Source organism: Malaya genurostris, chromosome 2, assembly GCF_030247185.1.
Source record: "Malaya genurostris strain Urasoe2022 chromosome 2, Malgen_1.1, whole genome shotgun sequence".
Classification (NCBI taxonomy): domain Eukaryota; kingdom Metazoa; phylum Arthropoda; class Insecta; order Diptera; family Culicidae; genus Malaya; species Malaya genurostris.
The window spans coordinates 176366405-176384169 of NC_080571.1; the positions used below are offsets into that span (position 1 = coordinate 176366405).

Below are 17765 nucleotides of genomic sequence, written 5' to 3' on the forward strand. Positions count from 1 at the left end.
CACTACCTGAGAGGATGGCGGATCTACGTCGTCACTAAGAGGATCTACGTCGGTGGTACGGTTTGGATGATCGTTCTGTTGGTCAGCGTTGTTGATTTGCGTTTGTTCGACTATCGAGGCAGCGGGAAGTTCATCAGCGCTCCTGACGTCTAACGCACTGTAACGGGTTTGGACTGGTCGGGCAGAATAGACTGGGCTGGTAAAGCAAGGTTTTGCAGTCGATTGGACGTGGTTCAGGTCTCGAAGTATTTTCCCCAGAGCCTCAACAGTAGCAGGTGCATCGGCCGGAGCCGGAACTTCCACTACCTGAGAGGATGGCGGATCTACGTCGTCACTAAGATGATCTACGTCGGTGGTACGGTTTGGATGATCGTTCTGTTGGTCAGCGTTATTGATTTGCGTTTGTTCGACTATCGAGGCAGCGGGAAGTTCATCAGCGCTCCTGACGTCTAACGCACTGTAACGGGTTTGGACTGGTCGGGCAGAGTAGACTGGGCTGGTAAAGCAAGGTTTTGCAGTCGATTGGACGTGGTTCAGGTCTCGAAGTATTTTCCCCAGAGCCTCAACAGTAGCAGGTGCATCGGCCGGAGCCGGAACTTCCACTACCTGAGAGGATGGCGGATCTACGTCGTCACTAAGAGGATCTACGTCGGTGGTACGGTTTGGATGATCGTTCTGTTGGTCAGCGTTGTTGATTTGCGTTTGTTCGACTATCGAGGCAGCGGGAAGTTCATCAGCGCTCCTGACGTCTAACGCACTGTAATTAGTGTTAACTGGATGAGATGGTTGGAATTTTCTAGCATAGCCATCTACCATCTCTCGTTCCGCATTTTCGGCACTGATTGAGAGAGGTGAGGGGGTTACTTTCTTCTCTCCCCCCTCGTGACCATATGAAAATTTGTTGGTTTCGGCTTCTGTGTTTGTTGCGTTGCTTTCCATTGGTAGATCTGAGTGTGATGCGTTGAGTTTGTGCTGTTCTGTGCTATTTGATTCGGCCATTGCAGGTTTTAGTCGGAGACTTCCATCGTACCTGTGTCATTAGATTGATCCCCAGCATCGATCTTAGATTTTGAGGTCGGGTTTTGTGATCTCGTACGTGGTGGAGAGATTTGATTTCTAGTAGGGGTCCTGCTTTTCCTTGCTTTATTCATGTTCGTATTAATTTGATTGTTTCTGGTGATATTAACTGTTTCTTGATTTTCGCTCAGTACTTTACTTTTTTGTTGTTGTTTGTTAGTGGTGCTGTGGGTGGTTCTAGATTTGTTGGGTGATTGACTGTGTGAGCGGGTGTATGATGCGTTGGGTTCACTGAAAGGGTGTGACTCGATTTTTTGACGTTTTGTTTTGTGTTGGTCAGGGGCTTGGCTGTGACTTCCTGTGCTAGTATTGGTTATTTGTTTTTTCAGATCTTCCAGTTCAGTTCTAATTTTAGAGAAATCAGCTAGCTGTGTTCTGAGTCGGGATATTTCTTCCTGAAGTGCTGTTATTTGCTTGTTTTTTTCGAACTCAATATTTGTGATTCGTTCTTGAACCTTACTGGCAAAGGAAGTGCGTTTGTTGATTTCGTTGTATTCCTTTCTTGCCTCACCAAATGAGATTTTTCTTTGGATCTTGATTCTGATTATGCCCTCTTCTTCTAGGTATTTGGGGCATCTTTTGTCAATTGGTGAATGTTCTCCTTTGCAGTGTAAGCATTTCTTCTGGGATTCACATTTTACTTCTGGATTGAGTGCGTGGGCGGAGGAGCAGTTTAGACAAATGGGTTTATCTGTCGGGCAGAACTTTTTGGAGTGTCCGTATTGCGCACAGAGGAAACACAATAATGGTGACGGGAAGTATTGTTCGACTGGGACTCTACACATACCGACATATATGCTTTCGGGGAGGTCTGTCCCGACAAATGTAAGAACGCATAGGGGTGTGTTACGAAATTCTTGGTCTACTCTTTTCTTTATTCTACGAACTGCGGAGACCCCCTGCGTGTGAAGGTTTGTCCTCATCGATTCTTCGGATTCATCGATGGTATCGGGATCATAAATCTTACCTTGTACACAGTTGAGGGTCGGGTGTGGTACAATTTCTACTTCTGTTCCGTCAATTAGCTGTTGGATTTGTTGAAGTTTCTTACTTACCCGCTCGGAGTTGGTACGTAAGATGTATCGTGCCCCCCTTGCTTCCTTTGCTGCTTCTACAAGTTTGTAATCTTCCTTACCTAGGGCAGTTTCAATCGATGTGGCGATCATGAAGGGCTTGCTGGGAAGTTTTCCGAGATTGACCGTTTGGTCATTACCGGACATGGTTAGGTTTCGTGTTGTTCTCAGCACAAGCACCTGGGTGGAGCCATGGTTGTTGTTTGGGTCGAGCCAGTCTGGTATTTTTCTGCGGTTCCCAGGTGGTCCACCCGGGGGTGGGGGCTCATTCACCCCCATAGCTGATCACGCACTTTCAAGAAGATTTGATTGTCCACTGTCACTTTGTGTGCCTGAACAGGCCACTGTGCACTCCGGGTTCTTCGTTTTGTACCCGTTCAAGTCGTACACATTCACCGTTTCGATGGAGATGGTAGTGATTTGTTAATCTGGAAATTTAATTCTGATGGGGGTGGCGGTACTTCACTGATTCAAATTTTTCAACTCAATGGGGGCGCGCTTGTTCACTTTCGTAAGAGTTTGTGCTCCTGTTACTTGGTGAAAAATTATACACGCGGATTTAACCGCGAAAACGCGATTAGGTAACTAGATGGTTTTGAGGTGCACGATACGTCGATATCACAATCCGGAGGGCGTAGTACCTACGGTGCTTCACTGAGCAGGTTTACCAGGTGGCGTAACACTGATTTTAGAAATTCCGAGGTGCGACGCAGATCTGATGATAACTCGACCGGATTCACCTAGTGTTCGGTTTGAACTGATATATTCCTCCTGATATTAATAGAGATGTTCGTAGATGTTCATTGAGTCCCATATCGCATCAGTCCAAAAGCTATGCGACACAGATTCTACCGAAAATATGGGTTAAGTCTGCGGAAATTACAACCAACCACGGTTGAATTGGGTATCTATTGATAATAGTATTCGTGTTGATAATTTATCTCAGCTATCACCTACTAGTTCTGCCTTGATTGATGGAATGGATTTCTTAAATCTCAATCAGCTGAACTACCGAAAGATCGATGTTTTAGCGTTGACAAGTTGGAATACACCACTACTGCGGTCTTTGCGCAGTAAACGAAATGCCTGGCAGCGTAAACTTCGTCGTAGACGTTCGATTGTCACTGCTCACGATTTCCATGCCGCTAGCATTGCATATCGGAATCTTAATGCTGCCTTATATAGGTCTTATGTTCCTCGAGTTCAATCTGGATTGCGATGTAACCCTAAAGGTTTCTGGAACTTTGTTCATTCGAAAAGGAAAACATCAAGTGTACTTCCTAATGTCTACCTTGAAGAAGTGACAGCATCTTCTACAGCCATTACTTGTTAACTGTTTGCAAAACACTTTGCCTCTGTGTTTACTTCCTGCTCTGCATCTGACTCTGAGTTGACCTCAGTATTAACAACTGTGCCGCACAACGTTGCCAATTTAAACACCTTTCGTGTGTCACCTGATATGGTACTAGCGCTGCCAGAAAGCTTAAAAGCTCTTTCTCTCCTGGTCCTGATGGAATTCCTGCTGTTATTTACCGCCGCTGGGCAGCTGCTTTATCGGTACCATTATCTCAAATCTTCAATCAATCGTTTAATGAGGAAAAGTTTGACGATATTTGGAAACAATCCTACATGTTTCCTGTGTTTCAAAATAGGGATGAACGGAATGTCCAACAGTATCTTGGAATTACGAATCTTTCGGCAGGAAGTCAAATATTTGAAATCATCTTCAATCAATTTAATCTCCGTCGTATCGCTAGCTACATTTCATCTGACCAGCATGGATCCATGCCTGGGCGTTCTGTTTTAACGAATTTACTGCAATTTACGTCAACATGTATCGACCAAATGGAGAATGAATTACAGGTGGATGTTATATACACCGACCTGAAAGCAGCCTTCGATCGTATCGACCATGAAGTTCTTCTTCGCAAATTCAGTCTGCTCGGAGCCACACACAAGCTACCTACTTAGCTGCGGTCTCACCTTACCCACAGAATCATTCGTTTAAAACTGGGTTCTTGCGAATCATCCGCATTTACCAATGGATCAGAAGTACCACAGGGTAGTAATCTGGGTCCTCTGCTTTTCATACTCTTTTTTGGTGATGTAGCTTCCGTTTTCGGTACTGGATGTAAACTAATATATGCTGACGATCTCAAACTCTTTTTGTCAGTGAATTTGACCGAAGACTGCGTTCGATTGCAAACACTATTGAATGGCTTCGTGGATTGGTGTCGAACAAATCAGCTGACCATTAGCATCGCTAAATGCGCCGTAATGACTTTTCATAGGAAGAGCGATCCGATCATCTTCAGTTACAACATTGATGGTATACCAATACTTAGAGTCAATGAAATCAGTGATCTTGGCATTATATTTGACCACAAACTGAGCTTTAGCTCCCACATGGCTCATATATCTAAAAAAGCGAATCGACAACTGGGACTCAGATTGCTTAAAATCTGTTTATTGCTCCTTAGTTCGACCAATTCTTGAGTTTTCATCGCCAGTTTTTAATCCGTATCAGTTAACTTGGTGCCTAAAACAATAAAAGATTCATACGACTAGCACTCAGGAATCTACCATGGCGTGACCCGCAGAACCTACCGCCATATCACGATCGTTGTCAGCTACTAAATCAATCTTGAATCATTGAAACGTCGTCGTCGTATTCAACAAGCCTTAACAGTTGCGAAAATTATGTATGGTGAAATTGATGTAACAGGACTGCTATCCCGTTTGGATCTTCGAGCCACTAGAAGAACTCGCAATGTGTCGTTATTATCAACGAGGTTTCATCGGACGAGCTATGGATATTACCAACCAGTATCTTCAATGATTCGTACTTTTTTAGGAGCAGAGTGCACCTTCGACTTTAGCGACTCATAAAAAAATTGCATCCTCTATACGAAGACTACAATTTCTGGGATATTTATGTATACTATTTATTGGTGTTTGTATGATTAACGTATGATGTTTGTATAGTTTTATTTATTAACACCGACAATTGTGTATGTATTATGTGTAAATTTTAGTGTATTGGAAAAGATAGTATTTTTTATGCCTCTTTGAGAATAGTGCCATTGGAATGTTTTGGTACACTCAAACGGGCTTTTCCGCACTCATATCATTTAGACTGTAATGTCCGATGATAATAAATATATATATATATATATATATATATATATATATATATATATATATATATATATATATATATATATATATATATATATATATATATATACATATGTATATATATATATATATATATATATATATATATATATATATATATATATATATATATATATATATATATATATATATATATATATATATATATATATATATATATATATATATATATATATATATATATATATATATATATATATATATATATATATATATATACTTCCGGTATCGAACTCGAGAACCGGTATAATCGAAGTCGGTTCGTACGGCCACCAATTAACATGACGAACAAACTCTACTAGTTTTTTACAGTTTCAATATGATTTTGTCGTCGTACTCTAAACGACGGTTTAAATTTTTGTTGAGTCCGAATATATGCAGTAATTTTTAATGGAACTATAAGACCTTTCATTTAACCATAAGATGGTGAATATCGATTCCGCAAACTCTGGGAAAAGCGAGTGAGATCTACTTTTGATCATATGACTATTATATTCCGTCGTTAATCGAAAACCAAGAACCTGCATAACAAGAATCTGTGGGAAAGTTCCGCGAGACGAGAAATAAAAGACGAGCGTAACTTTGGTTTTCGGAGTTGGTTTTGGAATTTCTTCGTCGCAGATGAACGCTGGTTTGATTCGGTCGATCTATATTCGCTGAACTTTAGAGTTGATGAAAACATCCTTATACTTCGCATGTCGTAGAATCACCTTGATGGGTCCCTCATACGGTTGTACCAAGGGTGTCTTAACTGCATCGATCCTGACGAAAACGTAGATACTCGTTGAAAGTTCAGGGCTCATAATAATGGTTGGTTTAGCGTGGTGGTTTGGAGCTGCTGGTATCAGCTTACTCATTGTATTTCACAATTTTTCCGCAAACTCACTCCTGTTAGTCTGTTGGCTTGTCGCCTCGAAGTAATCGTCGGGAAGCCGCAATGCTTGTCCATAGACGAGTTCTGATACTGAGCAGCCGAAATCCGTTCGAAAGGCTGCGCGCGATCCCAACATTATCATAGGAAGTTGACCGTTCCAATGCTTTGCATCGACGGCCATAATTGCAGTTTTAAGGGTACGGTGAAATCGTTCAACTAAGCCATTCGCTTGTGGGTGATACGCTGTTGGGCGAATATGCTGTGCGCCCATTGTTTTTGATGATTCCCTGAAGAGTTCGGACTCGAATTGCCTACCTTGGTCGGTAGTTATGGTCTCGAGTACGCCGAATCGTGATATCCACATCGAACACAAAGCGCGTGCAAAGGTTTCGGCCAACATGTCATGCATAGGAGCCACCTCAGGCCAACGACAGAAACGTTCAACCATCGTCAGCAAATAACGATAACCATTGGATGGTGAAAGCGGGCCAACGATATCTACATGAACGTGCCGAAAGCGACTATCTGGTAAGCGGAAATTTGCCAAGGGAGCTTTAGTGTGGTGTTGAACTTTAGTACGTTGATAATGTATGCACGTTTGGATGTAAAGCTTTGTGTCCTTATGCATATTTTTCCACATAAAACGATCTGCTACTAGTCGCCAAAGGAATTTAGGATAATATTTTGAACAGTGTGAGATAACCACAAACAACTCAAATATTAAGTTTTCTCAAACTATGAAAACAACGCTGAAAACTCTTAACTTTTGTTTGGCTTTTTCGCGCAAGGACGACGATTTTGAGGTAGTCAGGCACATACCCTCACCTGACTGCGTATAAAAGGGGACGCGTGATCGAAATTCGATCATTTCTTCTTGTGCGTTAGATGCAAGCAGACGTCGTGGAACAAGGAGCTTCGGAGAGTGCAGTTTAACCTTTTGCGTGGTTAAAATCTTCTAACGTACAAGTCGCAACTTTCATTTGGACTTCAGTCGTCAGGTGGAGCAGTCGTCAATAAAAGCAGACCTTTTGCGTGGTATAAAGCCTCAAACGCTTAGGTCGTGCTTTCATTTGGACTTCAATCGTCGGGAGCAGCGGTCATCAATAATGAGAACAGACCTTTTGCGTGGTGCCAAACCTCAAACGCTCAGATCGTGCTCTCATTTTGACTTCAATCGTCAGGTGGAGCAGTCGGCAACGAAAGCAGACCTTTTGCGTGGTATTAAGCCTCAAACGCTTAGGTCGTGCTTTCATTTTGGACTTCAATCGTCGAGAGCAGTGAGAGTGAGAGCAGGCCTTTTGCATGGTGCCAAACCTCAAACGCTCAGGTCGTGCTCTCATTTGGACTTCAATCGTCAGGTGGAGCAGTCGGCAATGAAAGCAGACCTTTTGCATGGTATAAATCTTCAAACGCTTAGGTCGTGCTTTCATTTGGACTTCAATCGTCGGGAGCAGCAGTCGTCAATAGTGAGAGCAGACCTTTTGCATGGTGCCAAACCTCAAACGCTCAGGTCGTGCTCTCATTTGATTTTCAATCGTCAGGTGTAGCAGTCGGCAATGAAAGCAGACCTTTTGCATGGTATAAATCTTCAAACGCTTAGGTCGTGCTTTCATTTGGACTTCAATCGTCGGGAGAAGCGGTCGTCAATAGTGAGAGCAGACCTTTTGCGTGGTGCCAAACCTCAAACGCTCAGGTCGTGGTCTCATTTTTACTTCAATCGTCAGGTGGAGCAGTCGGCAATGAAAGCAGACCTTTTGCGTGGTATAAAGCCTCAAACGCTTGGGTCGTTCTTTCATTTGGACTTCAATAGTCGGGAACAGCAGTCGTCAATAGTGAGAGCAGACCTTTAGCGTGGTGCCGAACCTCAAACGCTCAGGTCGTGCTCTCATTTGGACTTCAATCGTCAATTAAAGCAGACCTTTCGCGTGGTATAAAGCCTCAGTTCTCATTTGCTTTTCGGTAGTCGTAGCGAGAAGTCGTCTTCAAGTTTCAGATTTTAGTTCCGGAATATAGGTTTAGAATTCAGAGCCTGCGTGCTGAAATTGGATTCTGGAACTATATTCCGGAACTGATTTCAGTTTCGAAATTATAGTTTAAGAATTGCAACTGATCTCTGAGCCTGTTCTTGGATCTAAATTTAGTTCTTGAACTCAGGTCCTTATTCTAGAATTGTTCTATTTGGTTCTTTTTAGAACCATAATAATACTCTCAAAGAATTATGCGAAATTTTGCTTTACTGTATTCTATACAACCCATTTTGATGGTCGTGGCGAAAAATCGTCTTCAAGTTTCAGAGCTTAGTTCCGGAATATGGGTTCAGAATTCAGAGCCTGTGTGCTGAACTGGATTCTGGAAAGATTCCGGAACTGATTTCAGTTTCGAAATTATAGTTCTAGAACTAAAATCAATCAGAATTCTGAGTCTGTTCTAAGTTCTGAATTTAGTTCTTGAACTCAGGTCCAGTTCTTAATTCCAGAATTCTTCAAATAGGTTCTTTTTAGAACCATAATAATACTCCCAAAGAATTATGCAAAATTTTACGTTACTGTACTCTATACGGCCCATTTTGTCGTGAATATGACTTAGTTTACTATGGGGTGCCTTTTCAAAATTAGGCATATGGAAGAATAAGCAGGACTTAATCGTGAATATATCGACTTGTATTAATGGTAGCAATATAATTCTTTCATTATTTCATCAAAAATATGAACAGGAATTTAGGATAATATTTTAATTAGTGTGAGATAACCACAAACAACTCAAAAATTTAGTTTTCTTAAAATTTGAAAACAATGCTGAAAACTCTTTACTTTCACTTCGGGTTTTCGCGCAAGGACGACGGTTTTGAGGTAGTCAGACACATACCTTCAACTGACTGCGTATAAAGGGGAACCGTGGTCGAAAATCGATCATTTTTTGTGCGTTGAATGGAAGCGGAAGTCAGGACTTCAGTCGTCAGATGGAGCAGTCGGTAATGAAAGCAGACCTTTTGCGTGGTATAAAGCCTCAAACGCTTAGGTCGTGCTTTCATTTGGACTTCAATCGTCGGGAACAGCGGTCGTCAATAGTGAGAGCAGACCTTTTGGGTGGTGCCAAACCTCAAACGGTCAGGTCGTGCTCTCATTTGGACTTCAGTCGTCAATGAAAGCAGACCTTTCGCGTGGTATAAAGCCTCAGTTCTCATTTGCTTTTCGGTAGTCGTAGCGAGAAGTCTTCTTCAAGTTTCAGATTTTAGTTCCGGAATATAGGTTTAGAATTCAGAGCCTGCGTGCTAAAACTGGATTCTGGAACTATATTCCGGAACTGATTTCAGTTCGAAATTAAAGTTTCAGAATTGCAACTGATCTCTGAGGCTGTTCTTGGTTCTAAATTTAGTTCTTGAACTCAGGTCCAGTTCCTTATTCTAGAATTCTTCTATTCTTTTTTTTTAGAAGCATAATAATACTCTCAAAGAATTATGCGAAATTTTGCTTTACTGTACTCTATAAAAGCAAAGTCTTATATTCTTTTTGTGGAATTTGGCCTTTCTGTTTCAACAGACTTTGCAGCCGATTCTTAGTGTACAGAATCATTGCATGGCTAGTACTATGGATCCTACTGACACTAAGAATCCCTCCAGGTCGGGGCTCGAACATACGACAACTGGCTTGTAAGACCAGCGTCTTATGCATTGAACCGCCAACCCGGGATAACTGTACTCTATACAACCCATTTTAAAGGTCGTGGCGATAAATCGTCTTCAAGTTTCAGAGCTTAGCTATGGAATATGGGTTTAGAATTCAGAGCCTGCGTGCTGAAACTGGATTCTGGAACTATATTCCGGAACTGATTTCAGTTTCGAAATTATAGTTTTAGAATTGCAACTGATCTCTGAGCCTGTTCTTGGTTCTAAATTTAGTTCTTGAACTCAGGTCCAGTTCCTTATTCTAGAATTCTTCTATTCGGTTTTTTAGAAGCATAATAATACTCTCAAAGAATTATGCGAAATTTTGCTTTACTGTACTCTATACAATCCATTTTAATGGTCGTGGCGAAAAATCGTCAAGTTTCAGAGCTTAGCTCTGGAATATGGAGTTAGAATTCAGAGCCTGCGTGCTGAAACTGGATTCTGGAACTATATTCCGGAACTGATTTCAGTTTCGAAATTATAGTTTTAGAATTGCAACTGATCTCTGAGACTGTTCTTGGTTCTAAATTTAGTTCTTGAACTCAGGTCCAGTTCCTTATTCTAGAATTATTCTATTCGGTTCTTTTTAGAAGCATAATAATACTCTCAAAGAATTATGCGAAATTTTGCTTTAATGTATTCTATACAACCCATTTTGATGGTCGTGGCGAAAAATCGTCTTCAAGTTTCAGAGCTTAGTTCCGGAATATGGGTCTAGAATTCAGAGCCTGTGTGCTGAACTGGATTCTGGAAAGATTCCGGAACTGATTTCATTTTCGAAATTATAGTTCTAGAACTAAAATCAATCAGAATTCTGAGTCTGTTCTAAGTTCTGAATTTAGTTCTTGAACTCAGGTCCAGTTCTTAATTCCAGAATTCTTCAAATAGGTTTTTTTAGAGTCATAATAATATTTCCAAAGAAATATGCGAAATTTTACGTTACTGTACTCTATACGGCCCATTTTGTCGTGAATATGACTTACTTTACTATGGGGTCCCTCTTCAAAATTAGCCATATGGAAGAATGGGCAGAACTTAATCGTGAATACGAGGTCTGCTCAAAAAGTTCCCGAAGTTTTTTAATTGCGCGCGTCTGGAGAGTCCCGTGGTCAATTTTTTTTTATTGTGTTGGTACATATGTCCCTAATGTATGGTGAAATTTTCAGCTGTATTCATTGTTTACATTCTGTCTTGTAGCGGCTGGTGTAGACGTGTTTTGTTGAGCTCGGCGATTTTTGTCTTGGTGACGTTGGGTGCTTCCACGTGGACGATTGTGCTTTTGTTTCGACATCATAACCCTACACCCATGTTTCATCACCAGTTATGACCCTTTCAAGTGAATTTGGATCGTCGTTGACGTCGTTTAACAGCTCCTGAGCGATGGTAATGCGTTTGTTTTTTTGATCAAAATTCAGCTGTTTTGGAACGAATTTTGCTGCCACTCGTTTCATGCCCAAAACATTTGAAAAAATATGATGGCATGAGCCAACTGATATGCCAACTTCATCATCAACTTCTCTAATAGTGATTCGGCGATCATCCATAATCATTTTTTCCACTTTTCCCACATTTTCATCGATTATTGACGTGCTGGGTCGACCAGAGCGTTCGACGTCTTCAACGTCTTCGCGGCCATCTTGGAAACGCTTATACCACTCGTAAACACTTGTTTTTTTCATACCAGACTCACCGTAGGCTCTCTGTAACATTTTGCACACTTGGTTACACTTTATTTCATTTTTCACGCAAAATTTAATACAAATTCATTGACTCTTCATTTCTTCCATTGGTTAAACTAACAAAAATCGCCGAGCTCAAAAAAACACGTCTACACCAGCCGCTACAAGACAGAATGTAAACAATGAATACAGCTGAAAATTTCACCATACATTAGGGACATATGTACCAACACAATAAAATAAAATTTTGACCACCGGACTCTCCAGACGCGCGCAATTAAAAAATTCCGGGAACTTTTTGAACAGACCTCGTATATCGACATGTATTAATGGTAGCAATATAATTCTTACACTATTTCATCAAAAATATGATCAGTAATTTAGGATAATATTTTGAACAATGTGAGATAACCACAAACAGCTCAAAAATTGAGTTTTCTCAAAATTTGAAAGCTACGCTGAAAACTCTTTATTTTCGCTTTGGTTTTTCGCGCAAGGACGACGATTTTGAGGTAGTCAGGCACATATCTTCATCTGACTGAGTATAAAATGGGAACCGTGGTCGAAAATCAATTATTTTTTTTTGTGCGTTGGATGGAAGCGGAAGTCGTGGGAATGATTTAATCAACCAGCAGCTTCGGAGAGTGAACCTTCTGCGTGGTTAAAACCTCAAACGCTCAGGTCGCAACTCTCATTTTGACATCAGTCGTCCGGTGGAGCAGATGGCAATGAAAGCAGGCCTTTTGCGTGGTATGAAGCTTCAAACGCTTAGGTCGTACTTTCATTTGGACTTCGGTCGTCAGGTGGAGCAGTCGCTAGTAATAAGAGCAGACCTTTAGCGTTGTACAAAACCTTCAACGCTCAGGTCGCAGTGCCAGTTTCCCTTCGAAGAAGATCGATTACACCATCCTGTTGGTGGTCGTTTGCATTGAAGCAAAATACAACGGAAAATGGACAACAAAATCATCCCTTCTAATGGCTCTAAATGTTACCTAAAGAACTATAAAGATTGATTCTTTGTAAATCGAAAACTAAAATTATCAGTGTAGTGCAAATCTAAGATAATTTAATCAGTTTTTTGCAATTTTCACAGTTCCTAATTCGCAACAGTGTTTAAAATCGTTTATATCCATTAAGTGTTTAATATCTTAGAAAATTATACAATTTGGCTCTTCTAGGATGCCAGAAATAATTCCCGTACAGCATTTTGATAGTATCTTTTACTAAAATATTGAAATCCGAAATGAAATAATCGACATCAAAACTCTTTACGGTGCCATTTAGAACCACAATTTTATACCCAAAGAATTATGCGACATTTTACTTCACTATACTGTATACGGCCCATTTTTCAACCAGTTGTAGTTTGTAGTAAACTTTCTGCAGATTTGCTATATAAAATACATAGCACCGGCTCAGAAGCCATTCATTTCGAATGTGACTGTCGCTGTCATCGTGAACACATGTCAATATCGCACCCACGGACAACAGGTCAGCCTGGAAATAGAAGACGGAAGTCGGCGGTATCCATCGGAAGTCAATGGTATCGATCGGAATTTGAACTCAACTCGTCACTCTCCATCACGAAAGCCTTCAAAAAAGGTTCTTTTCAGAACCGCCATTATTTTAGCATAAGGTTTTTTTCGGTTTTTAACGATATCAAACCAACTAGAGATTATAAGAAGAGAAAGAATATGAAATTATAGAGCCATTGTACTTAAGGAAGAGCAAGGATGTGAAGAATAAAGTGCGGAAAAGTGAGACGTGACAAGGGTCATTTAAGTAAGCAGAAGGCTTCTCGTGTCTAAACTTTTACCTTATACCAGTCGAACTTAGGCATCTTAGCGATACGAGTCATCCGAGTCTCTGCCGGTTCGGATAGTAAATGGCAAACGACCTTTGCCTTTACTTTCTGACATATCAGAGACTCGGATGAATCGTATCGCTAAGATGCCTAAGCTCGACTCCTCTGGTAGAAGGTAAAAGTTTAGATGCGAGAAGCCTTCTGCTTACTTAAATGACCCTTGTCACGTCTCACTTTTCCGCACTTTATTCTTCACATCCTTGCTCTGAAAATTTATTATAAGGAACTATACTGGTTATTTCGTAATATTTGTGTCAGAATGTTAAATGTAACTAATCTGTACTGTAGTTTAGGTGTATCGTTTCAAATTCTAGTAGTGTAAAAGGCAAAACTTGCACAATTCACACTATCGATCAACTAATTTATATTCGGAAGTGTAAAGTAAAAGTGTCTGTTTCATTCCTATTCACGACATCCAGTTATGTTTCTAATATTACACACCTGTACTTTTTTACTACCAAAACGTGCGTGGATTGAGGACAAAAATTGATGTTTTTTCCTAGCTGTCTCGGATGCTGAATACGATATCATCTTCCTAACTGAAACCTGACTGAATGACCAAATTTTCTCCGTACAACTTTCCAGTCATCTTTATGATGTTGTCAGAGCTGACCGTGACCCGATGAACAGTTATAAGAGGCAGAGGCGTCCTGATAGCATTGTCGACAAAAATTAAGCAGTTTAGTTGATCGAACAATTGTGTCGACAACGCTTGAGCGGCTATGGGTTTTAGTTTAACTTCACCGATTTCGTTGAGCATCGTAGTAATTTATCTACCTCCTGACCGAAGAATCGACTCGGTTAGTATAAGTGAACATATAGATTCGTTGAGAGCGATTTATTATCGATTGAACCCACGCACTCCTGCTTTACTGTTCGGACACTATAATCAACCTGGTTTACGTTGGTGCTTTCCTGAAGGAGGACTACCTTTTGTTGATCCACTGCTTTCGTATATTTCGACTGCCTGCTCCGCTCTTTTCTATGGCTTCAATCTGAACGGGTTCACTCAAATTATTACGATGGTGAACAGAAACGAACGCATGTTTGATCTTATCCTCTCAAATGACATCGCTTCACCGGTCAGTACCTTAACTTTACCTATCGAGCCTGATTGATCTCGACCTCGACCATCCCGCTCTTGCTGTTGAGTTTAAGGTGTCCATTCCAAATGAGTATGACGAACCGTCTATTTCGTACTCTCTAGACATTTGCCTAGCCGACTACACTGAACTGAATGACATTCTTTCAGCTATCAACTGGCAATTTATTTAAACGTCAACTAATATCAATGACGCCGTTGAATACTTTTGCGATGTGGTGGAAAATGTTGTTTCCTATACGGCTTACGTCAGTCGCCCTTCGAAAAACCACCGTGGAGCTCACTCGCTCTTAAACGGACGCCCTTCGGAAATTTTATAGCTTCCGATCTTCGTATTTCAAACAACAACTAAACATCGCTACCAGTCAATATCGCCGTTACAACATGTTCATATATCGGCGCTATATAAAACGTACTGGACTCAATCTCCGTCGAAACCCTCAACTTTTTTGGTCTTTCGTGAATTCGAAAAGAAGAGAGACTGGTCTTCCACACTAGATATTTTTGTCTTTCTCATATAGACAGGTTATACAATCACTTGAAAAACCGACTAGTAAAAATTGACCCCGAGGGCCAAGTGTCATATACCATTTGACTCATTTCGTCGAACTGAGCAATTTCTCTCTCTCTCTATGTGTGTATGTATGTATGTGTGCATGTCATGTATGTATGTCAAATAATATCGCTAGGTTTTCTCGGAGAAGGATGAACCGATTTTGACTCATGGTCCCATACTGAATTCCTGAATTTCATCCGGATCCGAGTTCCGGCTCCGGAGTTATAGGGTAAAGTGTGTGAAATATTGTTCACCGTCACTAAAACCGGCGAAACAAAACCTGTTTTAATCCACCTAGTGGTGTAATGATGCCTTTCTCATGTATAATATTGTAGTATTCTAATCAAAATTTTTCTCTTCGATTTTTGAAAGAAACCAAGGAGTTGCTAGTGTATTTACTAGTATAACATACAGAATGAAACAGTGCTTTGCTCGCGTAGGTCATCCTTAAGAAAATAAAGTGAGTTCATTATTATATGCACTTCCTGCACCGAAACCCGAGAACCGGTATAATCGAAGTCGGTTCGTACGGCCACCAAGTAACATGACGTACAAACTCTACTAGTTTTTATTCGAATTCTGAAGTTTTTTTACAAATTGGCCATCTCACTCTAAATGATGATTTAAATGTTTGTTGTATCCAAAAATATGCAGTCATTTTTGGTACGACCATAAAACCTTTCATTTGAGCCAAAGATTGGGAATAACGGTTTTGAGTCCAGTTTACAACATGTTTCAAGGTTTTTGTTTCGACGGTTTAAGCGACGGTGTACAATATTCAACACACTTTACCCTATAACCTCTGAGCCGGAAGTCTGATCCAGATAAAATTTAGAAATTCCGGGACCTGAAGACCTTTCATTTGAATCTAGGTTTTTCGAAATCGTTTAAACCATCGCTGAGAAAAGTGAGTGAGATCCATTTTGGTATACATGACCACTTTTTCCGGTGCTTCCGGAACCGGATACCGTAAACCAGGTGACTACCGATTTGTGTAGTTTGAAGACTTTTTTAGGACAATTTTTAATGTGTTTTGTTTCGCCGGTTTATGTGACGGTATATGATATTCAACACACTTTACCCTATAACTTTGGAATCGACAGTAGGATCCGGATGAAATTCAGAGATTCCGTATAGGACCTTTCATTTGAATGTAAGTTTGTGGACCTTTCATTTGAATGTAAGTTTGTGGAAATCGGTTGAACCCTCGCTGAGAAAAGTGAATGAGATCCATTTTGGAATATATTACCACTATTTCCGTTGCTTCCGGAACCGGATACCAGGACCAGGATAGCCGAAATCGGTTTGATTATTTGCTTACTGATAATGATTAGTTATACTGATCGTATAAAATCTTCAAAATTCGAATAAAAACTAATATAGTTTGTATGTCCTGTTAGTTGGTGGCCGTATGAACCAACTTTGATTATACCGGTTCTCAGTTTACGGTGCGGGAATTACATGTAATGGTTTACCCATTTCATTTTGTAATGGATGGCCTAACCAGAGAACTGTTTCACTCTCTATGTTACACTAGTTAATACACAAACAATGGCTAGTTTCTTTCAAAAATCGAAGAGAAATATTTTGAATAGAATACCACAGTATTATTTATATGAGAAAGGCATCATTACACCACTAGGTGGATTAAAACTAGTTTTTGGAAATCAAACAGCCTGCAACGAAAAGGAAAAGTGTGGTTTATTTGCGCATCACTTCAAGAATGCATTTCATGACAATTCTGCAACACAGATTCAAATAGACGAGGCAACTGCTGGTGTAACACGTGATATATTTATTTTCATGTTCCTCTCACAACTGAGCAAATGGTTGAGACAGCAATGCAAAAAAAAAAGCTGTCGGTCGCAGCTGGTTCTGATAGTATTATTTCATCTGTGTTGAAGCGTTGTGCAAGAGTACTCAAATATCCAATTTCGAAATTGTTTAACCTTTCAACTCTACAAAGCGAGTTTTCTTTCCGATGGAAGCTCTCCTACATTTTGTCGGTTCACAAAAAAGGTGATAAACGGGACATTTTCAACTATCGCAGTATTTCGTCTTTGTGTTCATGTTCGAAGCTATTCGAAATTATCGTGGACGATATTTTGTTTTGCCAGTAGCAGAACCTACATAGACAATGAACAGCACGGATTTTACCTAAAAACGTTCGGTTGTGCAGACCGAGTAAAACGAACCCGTGACACGCACCCTAAACAACAACTCATAAAAAAAATAAACCAACTTGCAAGGATGTCGTGGTGAGACTTGAGAAAATTTTCAGAGCGGAACTACGCGATTGAGTTCGATCTAGAGCAACCCCAGGTTGCCAAAACAAACATCTCAAAAGTTGTTTTGGGCGACTCTGGGTCAGCTCTCTGGATGCTCTGATCAATAATCTAAAACGGTATAAGTCTTTTGAAGTCAATTCTTTCATCCCCTATATATTTTGTTGTGTTGACATATACTGGGATTTGTCGGTTACGTGACATATAACATTGCATCTCTCGAAACGGAAATGTTCGTTATTACCCTTCCAAATTTGATTCATATTGTTGGTTATCAATTAAGCCAAGGTAATCGAAATTTGTAGAGTCATCTTCGAGAAAATTCAGTCGATGAAAATGTGCGGTTATTCGTTTACGTCACTTATACCATTATATGTCCGGAACCAGAAG

General features: G+C 40.3%; 1 protein-coding gene across 9 annotated transcripts in view; it reads right to left on the reverse strand.

Annotated features, from left to right (window-relative positions):
• The window catches only part of LOC131427551 (neuronal acetylcholine receptor subunit alpha-7), a 1487406-nt gene that overhangs the window by 1465280 nt on the left and 4361 nt on the right, over positions 1-17765 (reverse strand). The gene's annotated exons all lie outside the window — the stretch shown is intronic.